This window comes from Oratosquilla oratoria, chromosome 11, assembly GCF_046742065.1.
Source record: "Oratosquilla oratoria isolate Oo_2021 chromosome 11, ASM4674206v1, whole genome shotgun sequence".
NCBI classification, from domain to species: domain Eukaryota; kingdom Metazoa; phylum Arthropoda; class Malacostraca; order Stomatopoda; family Squillidae; genus Oratosquilla; species Oratosquilla oratoria.
This window is the reverse complement of record NC_134787.1, coordinates 42,449,308-42,459,688: the sequence shown is the minus strand read 5'-3', so window position 1 is coordinate 42,459,688 and position 10,381 is coordinate 42,449,308.

The following is a 10,381-nucleotide window of genomic DNA, read 5'->3' as shown; positions in this document are numbered from 1 at the left end:
TCAGGGGTGGGGAACCTTTTTTGTGCATGAAGGCCACCTTACAATTCATCGTCCGACATAGAGGCCGTACTGAATTTTTTTTTTTTTTTTTTTTCAATTATTTTATCCCTTTTTAGGGGACGGTGTAAGTTTTCCACCCCCCTCCCTAAAGATTCAGTTTAAGAATATTCTTTTAATCTTAAAAATATACATATGTATAAAAATCGTTCCAATATCTGGGAGTGACATCACTGAACACGGTTAACCTTGCTTTCGTCTATGTGTGTGGTGTATATTATAAGTTTCAGGTGTATAATGATTTCAGACTTAAGAAACATTCAAGGTCTTTAAAAAAAAAAAAATAATATGTATATCAAAGGCCGCAGAAGGCCGCACTTGATGGCCCGGAAGGCCTTAGGTTCATAATAATAATAATAATAATAATAATAATAATAATAATAATAATAATAATAATAATAATAATAATAATAATAATAATAATAATAATAATAATAATAATAATAATAATAATAATAATAATAATAATAATAATAAAATCTACGGAACAAACACGCATTATTTCAACCATTCGAGAAGCGTGACACACAAAATAACACACAGTTCCCCACCTCTGCCTTAGATATATCTATTCAGATATGAATACAAGTTTACTAACATTTTCCGGCATGAGCTTCTCTTAGGTCGGTTCCTGTGACCGACCCAATTAGCTGACACAATATGAAATTAGTTTTTCATTCGCGGATTTTTCACTACGTTCTTGAGTCAGAAAAGTTCAAAAAAGGAACTGAATGTCTTTAAGAAAATTCAGGGGATTTTGTGGTCTACTGGACATTGCTGGATGGTGAGGACGGTTAATTACAAAGGATTACAAAGGCGGAGCATGCCGACAGGAGACCTTTTGGTCCATAACTAGGTCGGATGCAAAAAAAAAGAAATCATAATAATAATAGAATAATAAATAAAAACTATAATAATATAAATAACAAATAAAATACATAAATAAATGCATAGGTATAGTTAAATGATAAACAAACAGGTAAATAGTAAATAATAATAAATTGACATATAACTAATGATAAATGAAAATCAGACAGACAAATAATGATAAAATAAAAACAAATAATATAAAATATATTATAATAAGGACGGTTGTCACTTTCATGATAAAGTACATCGCTCAATCTCATGACTTAGTGAATCGTTTGTCAATTACTACATTGATATCAATCAGTGATGCTACTGAATTGACAGGATTTCCTATTTATAGGCACCACCACACAGACAACGCCAATGCCACCCACGACTTCCTCCAGCACGACTTCCTCCAGCACGACTTCCTCCAGCACGACTTCCTCCAGTACGACTTCCTCCAGCACGACTTCCTCCAGCACGACATCCACAAGCACGACTTCTTCCAGCACGACATCCACAAGCACGACTTCCTCCAGCACGACTTCCTCCAGAACGACTTCCTCCAGCACGACTTCCTCCAGCACGACATCCACAAGCACGACTTCTTCCAGCACGACATCCACAAGCACGACTTCCTCCAGCACGACATCCACAAGCACGACTTCCTCCAGCACGACTTCCTCCAGCACGACATCCACAAGCACGACATCGACAAGCACGACTTCCTCCAGCACGACTTCCTCCAGCACGACTTCCTCCAGCACGACTTCCTCCAGCACGACTTCCTCCAGCACGACTTCCTCCAGCACGACATCCACAAGCACAACCTCCTCCACCACGACGACATCCATCACCACGACCTGCACCAGCTCAGCCTCCACGAGTCTACCCTCCATTAGCATGTCCCAACCCACGACTCCTTCAAGTAAATGTTCTTCGGTTGTGTCCCGCTACAGTCAATGGAACGGAGGTTGGAATGGGAGTTTCAACATCCCGATCACAGAAGATACCAGTGGCTGGACCCTTGAAGTGGCCTTTGATATGAGCATTAACATATTCGAAGTAAGGTCACAGATGATCTGCGTATACATAAAGAGGTTCAGTAGTTCTATTTGAGCTCATTGATGGTATGTCGTTTGACGGGGGGTACCAGAATTTCCGGAATTGGTGGTATTATGATATATAATATATATATTATATATATATATATATATATATACATATATATATATATATATAATATATATATGTGTGTGTGTGTGTGTGTGTGTGTGTGTGTGTGTGTGTGTGTGTGTGTGTGTGTGTGTGTGTGTGTGTGTGTGTGTGTGTGTGTGTGTGTGTGTGTGTGTGTGTGTGTGTGTGTGTGTGTGTGCGTGCATGTGTGTGTATAACGATGGGTTGTTATATCCACTTGGACGTTGGCCACCATGGACATCTATTCCTGCCTGCACATGGCTCTTCTTAACAAGATGCCATTTTTATTTCTTCTACAGATGTTCTTGGCCTGTCCACATGTTTTCTGCGTGGTGTTCCTATTGTCCTCTTTCTTTCTATTTTTCCCGTTAGGCACATATGTTCCAATTGTTGTTTTCTCACGACATGTCCTACAAAGTGTAACTGTCTTTTCCTGATAGTTTCTTTTATTTCCCTCTATGTTCTTGTTTGTTGCAGTATTTATTCGTTTGTTTTAAATTCTGTCCAATTGTCCAAGTTTCACGTCCATATGATAATACTGACCAAATGTAACATTTAAAAAAAAAAATTCTTGTTCTCATGTTGATTTTGTTAATTCCTGTTTAGTTTTGTTGAAATTATTTTTCGTTATGGCTATCCTTCTCTTTATCTCATCATCGCTTTTCCAATCGTAAGTTGACATGCTTTCCAGGTAATTGAATTGTCCACCTGTGTCAACATTCTTCCTTCTACTTGAATTCTTAGCCTTGGAAATTCTTGTTTTTTCTTCATTACCATCATTTTGGTTTTCTGTTCATTCACTGTTAGATCTCTGCTTCTATTTATTTCTACTAGTGCTGTAACTAATTCCTGTAGCTGAGCTTCCGATTCAGCGAGTAAAGCGGCCCATACACGATCAATTATATTGCGCAATTTCATTGTCAATACTCTGAATTGACAATTAAATTTACCGTGTATGGGCGATATATCGCCCATACACGGTCAATTTAATTGTCAATTCAGAGTATTGACAATGAAATTGCGCAATATAATTGATCGTGTATGGGCCGCTTAACACAGTATCGTCTGCGTATCTGATATTATTGAGATTTCTTTCTCCTACTGTTACTCATTTTAGATGGTAAATATCTCTCATGATTATTTCACTGTATAATGAGAGAAATTCGCTAACAGCAGCGACATCAATCCGATAATTTTTATGACAGTTGCATGACAGTTGCATGACAGAAGCTTCTGTGGTGTAGTGGTCTAAGGCTCTGCAAAAGTTGATCTTACAGGTGGCTGAGAGCAGTAGGTTCGAATCCTGCATGCAACTGTCATAAAAATTATCGGGTTCACTGTATAAGTTAAACAGGTCTGGCGACATTACACATCCCTGTCTCACGTCACTTTCAATCTTTTCCCAATCACACAGTTCTCATATTTTCACTGCTGCTTTTTGCTTCCAATAGATATTGGCGATTAACCTTAAATCCTTCCCATCCACTTCTATTTTCTTCAACTCTATTAATCCATTGTGTCTCACTTTGTTAAATACCATTTCGCAATCCACGAAACAAGCACACAGATCTTTTCGTACCTCTAACATAGTTTCAGCTAGAATTTTTACAACAAAAATTGCATTCCTTGTTCCCATATCTGGTACAAACCTATATTATTCATCAGCTATTTCTGGCCTTATTTTGTTTCTTATTCTATTTGTAATGATTTTTAAGATTCTTTTTGTTCAGTGGTTATTGATACTAATTATTCTATGTTTGCTACATTCTAAAGTCCCATGTATTTTTGGGAAAGCTATGAAAACTGACTGGTACATTTGTCCTGTTAATTCCCCAGTTCCATAGACTTTATTGGCTATTTCTGTCATAATTTTAATTCCAAAATATTCCAAAGCTTCAGACATTTCCGTTACCATTCCATCTTCTCTTATCGCTTTCCTTTTTATCATTTATATATATATATATATATATATATATATATATATATATATATATATATATATATATATATATATATATATATATATATATATATATATATATAAAATTATAATAATAATTAATTTGAGACAAGGTTATCGATAGCCTGTCATTCGACATTGAGATCTATCACTTCCAGCTGGGTTCGGCAGTGACACAGTCTGACAATTGAATAGATAATTAATCATTTCAAGTAAAGTAAACAGTGCTTTTCATTTTGGAAGAGGTAAGTAAGAGATATTCTGATTAATGGTTTATCGTTCACTAAAATAATGAGTAGGTTTGGAGCTCTTCTAGTTAAGACAACGATGCGCTACAGTTTGACAGATCCAGCAGATAATGTCAGCGATGATATTCACTTTGAAGTAAAGACAAAGGAAACGTTGGTACTGGTAATCTATAGATCGGCATAAATGTGCATCAGTTTCAAGTAAAGTTAAAAGAGACTTGAAATTACAAAAAAAAAGTTCATATATTCAAGGTATGGTCAGCACTGGAGCTTATTGAGACAGACAAAGTAACTCAAACTAATGTCAGTAAGATTTTCATATTTGACGACATACAACTGCCTAAAGACAGTAAGCAGTTGTATGTCGTAGGTTGAGTAAGCGAAGTAATAATTCCAGTCTATTCCAATCATTCCTTGCATTGTTAGTGCCGATCTTTACTTCCACCTTCAATTAGGGTCAGTAATTCTAGAATATTAGAGTTTCAAGAGAACACTTTGTTGTACCTGTGGAGGGAGAAGTGATTATTACTAAAGCCTCTGACAAACTTATTCAGTATCGAACTTGTTTTTCATTAGCAGTTGGTAACGATAAACTTTTGTCATTAGAGTTCTTCCAGATTTTAGAGATCATCACAGTACAGTAAGCTAATAGACATCAAATATCAAAGCTTGCAGATGATAAAAAACAACAACAACAACAATATATATAAAAGACAAAAATGTGGTTATGCAGAAATAAATTTCAGAAAAAAATTCTCGAAACTGCACCATTGAAACCAAGTCCTCGTTTTTGTGTATTCTTACTTAATTAGTTTTTTTTTTCTTCTATTATTCAAATAAAACTACTGGTCTCCCATAGTCTGTATTTCTTCATTTTAATGAGGGAATTTCTTCTCTTGCTCCTTCTGCAGGTTTGGGTAGCAAAAATCGCAGAAAATTCCAGCTCCACTGTTAAACTAACTCCGACAGGCGATAACAACGTTCTTCAGGCTGGTTCACAACTTACCATCGATTTTACTTATCGGTGAGTTGAATACTTATAATGTACAAATCATCTTTTATCTTTGGCAATCAGATACAGAAACATGCGAAAAATCACGTATGTTACAAGGTTTCGGTGACTCAAAAAATTCTTTGTTTCCTTAGTTAATCGTGGAAACCATATTAATCAGTTTGAAAGTTTGAAGTTCTGGTCACAGTTATGAACCTTATAACCCTCCGTAGTCTTATTCTATTTTTCAAGAAGTAAATCAATCCATTTCATGCAGTTGAGTGAACATTGAAATATGTTCTTATTATTTCAGTTTAGAATTCATAATTCCTTAAAACCTCATTACACATTTTTTTAATTAGAATTTGTGAATTTCTGATTACAAAGAATCTATGGTTTTGTATATCGCTGTGACTCAGTGATTTAAATCTCACTTCACACAGAAGGATGCCGATAACTGCCACTCGCCTCGAGTTCGATTCCACTTTGTTTAATATTCAAATCGTCTATATTTACAGTTTCCAGATGGACTGTAATGTCCCGGCCATCATTTCGGTGACGTTTAATGGACGAGAACTCTGCGATAATGAGGGTGAGTTTATTTTTTCTTTCTTTCTTTTTAAAGTGAGCGAAAGTTTATATATTACGCGTACGATATCTTCATAAAGAATAGGGTGAGCTCAACAGTATTTACGAGAATATTTCCCGAATCTCTATATGATCACCCGGCAACAGCCATAATGAAAGCTATATGGTAAGTCAATCTGTTGCCCTAGATGTCTTGCACGAGTTCCGAAGTCTCGACCACCAACTCGGCCTTCAGGTCACTCGACCAAGAGATTTTATGTTGTTGCCTGGATGGGGTGAGAGTCGAGCAGTGTAGAGGGAGATGTCATGTGCCCTTTTTTTGTGGTGGTTTTATCTAACCGCGACAGTTCATGGGCCTACTCCACATAAACAAGGAACTGTGTAACTTTGAAGAAGTGTCGCGGCTTATTCTAACCTGCATATTTGCCCGGGGACTGGTAGGAGATTTCCTGTAACCAAATGGGGACAATAAACAGCAGGAAAGGACTAATCAACGTTTCTGAAGAGCCAGGATATAGGCCCAGCAAGCCCCTGGTGCTCATAGTTTGCTCATGTAACGCAGAATGCGCCTCGAGATCGGTTTTATCTAACAAAGTTCGATTCTGTTGAAAGGCTCGTTCTTTGTTGGAACTGTTTCAATATGGGGTGATTACCTGAACGCAGTCGTTCCAGTGAAGTTCTTACTTGTTTTCGGAGTTCGCCAGTTGTCTAGGGGAGCCGAATGAAGCATAGAAACTGGAGGCCTATCGTGGAATACTTGTTGTAGTTGGATGCTTTGTGGGGTGCTATGCGCAGGTCATTGTAAATGTTTGAAGAGTATGCTTTGAGAGTGCTTTTTTTATGATTCCAGTGGGCTCTGTGAGGGTGGGTGGACTTAAGGGTTCTTGTGTAAACCTGCGTGCCTATTATTCTCATGTGGTGCTCAATGCTATATAGTTCTTATAAGTTATGTGTGAACAATGATTAGTGCTTACCTCTGGGGTCCATACTTACCATTGTTCCTACATGTTCAATTTCTTGTTTTTCACAAATACATGTTTAATATGTGTGCTGAAGGTCAAGTATCAAAAGTGAGACCCAGAATTTCAAGACTTTTATCCAGTGGGAGATTTTGATAATTTGATTTGACTGTTGTTGTTGTTGTTGTTGTTGTTGTTGTTGTCGTTCCTAGACTGTCTGTCCGAGCAGTCCCGTCTCCCCAAGGAATGCCATAGCCGAAACTGGGTTTTCCCACAAATTCTTTATAGAGCGTATGTTGTGTTGTTTGCGTGCATGATTGTGTGGGTGGGTCTTTGATCCATGGCACTCAAGGGCAAGCAGTATCATTGATAACTTCGGAGGCTAAGCAGATATTATATTTTGTCTTAACCATAGTTTCAGCTTGTTAAAAAAGATTTGTGTGCTGTTGATTAATATTTTGTAGATACAGAGTTAGGCTATATTTGTTAGGTCTTACGCATGGGTGAAAAATTTGATGTTGTGTTTTAGGTTGTGTGTGGAAAAGTCAATTGTGAATTGTTAAAATAGAGTCGGGAGACTCACTTGTACAATCTTTCGATCCCCTTACTATAAAATAAGTGAAAAATATAAATAATCTATTCTAGATCCATTTGGCTGATTGATCGATAATATGAAAATTACACAAAATTCGTTACTTACATACCACACGCTTCATTACTACAGTACGTGGTCAATTATATTAACGATTTTAAGTACTTGCTCTTATTTGAATATAGGGTCACTAAAATTTGTCTATATAGAAATATTTTATTTTTATTTCCTACCCACCAATTAGCGAACATGATACAAAATCAGCCTCTCATTCGTAGATTTTGACTACGTTATGGAATATGCAGAGTTCAGACAGATGCCAAAGGTTTATGGCAATATTCGTGGAATCACGTGGATAACTAAACGTTGCCAGGTTGAGAGATTAATGAAGATGGTTTCCACTTTCAAAATGAGAGGGTACCACTCCACTTCACCTAAATAACTTGTTTGTCAATAATCAAAACAATATCTGTCAACAGTGCTACCGAACTTAAAGAGTTATCCCACCTACAGACACCACCATGCAGTCGCCGACAACCTCAGTCGTGGCATCTACCACCACGGCCCAATCCGTGACTCTTTCAAGTGTATGCTCTTCGGTTTTGACTACCAAAAGCATATGGGCAGAAGGGTGGAGTGGGAGCGTTGATATATACATCGCAGAAGACATCACGGACTGGACACTTGAAATTACCTTTGATAATGACATTGGTACATTTGAGGTATGGTAACTGTTGACTTACGGTTCCTATAGCTTTAGCAGTTCTTCTTGAGTTGCATGATGATAGGAAGCTCGGCAGAGAGATTCAGTAGGTCCTACTTAGGTCAGCTATAACCTGTGCTTTTACAAACATTCTGATTAAACTAAGGCGGACTCACCGATGCCCTAGGAGCTTGACATGAAGATCTATCGCTTCCAGCCGGAGTCAGTAATGAGCTGAAATCTGACAATTGAACGGATAATTTTTGGTAAGGTAAACGGTGATCCCCAGTTTTGCAGTTCAATCAGAAATTTAGTAGATTTGGACCACTTCCAGGTAAGGCCAGCAGTGCTCTACTGTTTGATAGATCCAGCAGTTCTAGATAACTTCAACTAAGATATAAAGTTCATAGAAAAAAGTAAGATCACCTGTACTTAGACTAGATTAACTATTAGCAAATCCTCTTAACATCTGGTTCGTGCAAATATCATATTTCCTTTTAATCAATAGTTGTTCATGATAACCTTATGTAATAATAACTCTTCCAAATTAGTTAGATTGCAACAATAAGGCAACACGCATAGAGTATACACATAGAGTCATATTAAAATAGTCTGAAATAATTGATTATGAACCACTCTATCGAAAGCAAGAGCCATCATTTATATTACCCAGACTCTGTTTTGTCACTCATACTACACTACTGTTCTCACATATGTTGTGTTCCTTCCTTTTCATAATGAAACTTATGTTTTTGCTCAATCTACAGGTTTGGGTAGCAGACATCGCAAGTTCTTCCGATTCCTATGTTAAACTGACACCGAAGAGCTATAACGCCGTTCTCCAGGCTGGCTCAAGACTTAGTGTAGAGTTCCTCTACCGGTGAGCTGAATATTTGTTATTTGCAAACCATCTATTGTCTCGGCAATCAGATACATGGTGTTTCTTTGGATGTATGCAAAAAAACCATGCTCGTCAGAAGGCTTAGGTGACTCAAGAAATTCTTTGTTTCCTCAGTTAATTGCAAAAATCATGTCAATCTATTTGAAGCTCTGGTCATAGTCATAAACATCGAACTCTCCATTCGTATTAGTTTTATCTTTCAGTTTGTAAATGTGTTCACTTTATGCTATTGAGTAATGAGTAAACTTTGCGAAATATGTTCACATTACTTCACTTTAAAATTTATAACTCCTTAGATATGATTTCTTATATATATTTTTCCAGTTAGATATAGTAAACTTCTAACAATGTAGCATTGATTATTTTGTACATTACTGTCTACTCTGTCTAATTTTTAAACTTTCTACAATTACAGTTTCGATATGTATTCCTATTTCCCGTCCATTATTTCGATGAAGTTTAAAGACAAAGAACTCTGCAATGGTAAGTTGATTATTTCTAACGGGAACGGAAGTTAAAAAAAAAGAAAAATTTGAACTATATCCTCATAAAATAAAACAAAAGGACCTGACACAATACTGTCTATGAAAACATTTCCCCAGCCTCAATACGATCGTCCACCAACAAACATAAAGATTATGTGATCAATCAATCTGTTGTCCCATTCTGACTATGGCCACTAATTCGTTCCACAAAGCACTCTAAGAAGTAATACGTGTACACACATGCACATATATGTATATATATATATATATATATATATATATATGTATATATATATATACATATATATATACATATATATATATATATATATATGTATATATATATATATATATATATATATGTATATATATATATGTATGTATGTATATATGCATATATAGATATATATATATATAAATATATATATATATATATATATATATATACTTATATACATACATATACCAAAGGCTTTTTCCCCCTTACAAGGGAGGTAGCCAAAAATCAAAGCCATAAAAACCACTCCCACCCATTCCATACCCAATATACTCCACTCCCATCCATCCCCTTGCTTCCCTCTTAACTTGGCACCTCCTTGATGACGGGTCCTCCTTGCATCTCGCCCAATGCCCTGGGTTAGAAGCAGCGTCGGAAGACACAGCACATCCATAGTAAGGCCACTTCATTAGATCGGCGACCCCCCTTTCCGTCCCCTCATGCAGAAATGGAGTAGACGGGGAGAAATACTTACTTTGAGTTTGCTGCCATTTTACCCCCTTGTACATCTCATTACCTTACATTTCCCCACGTTTATCTTCAACTTCCTTCTTTTACACACCTTCCCAAA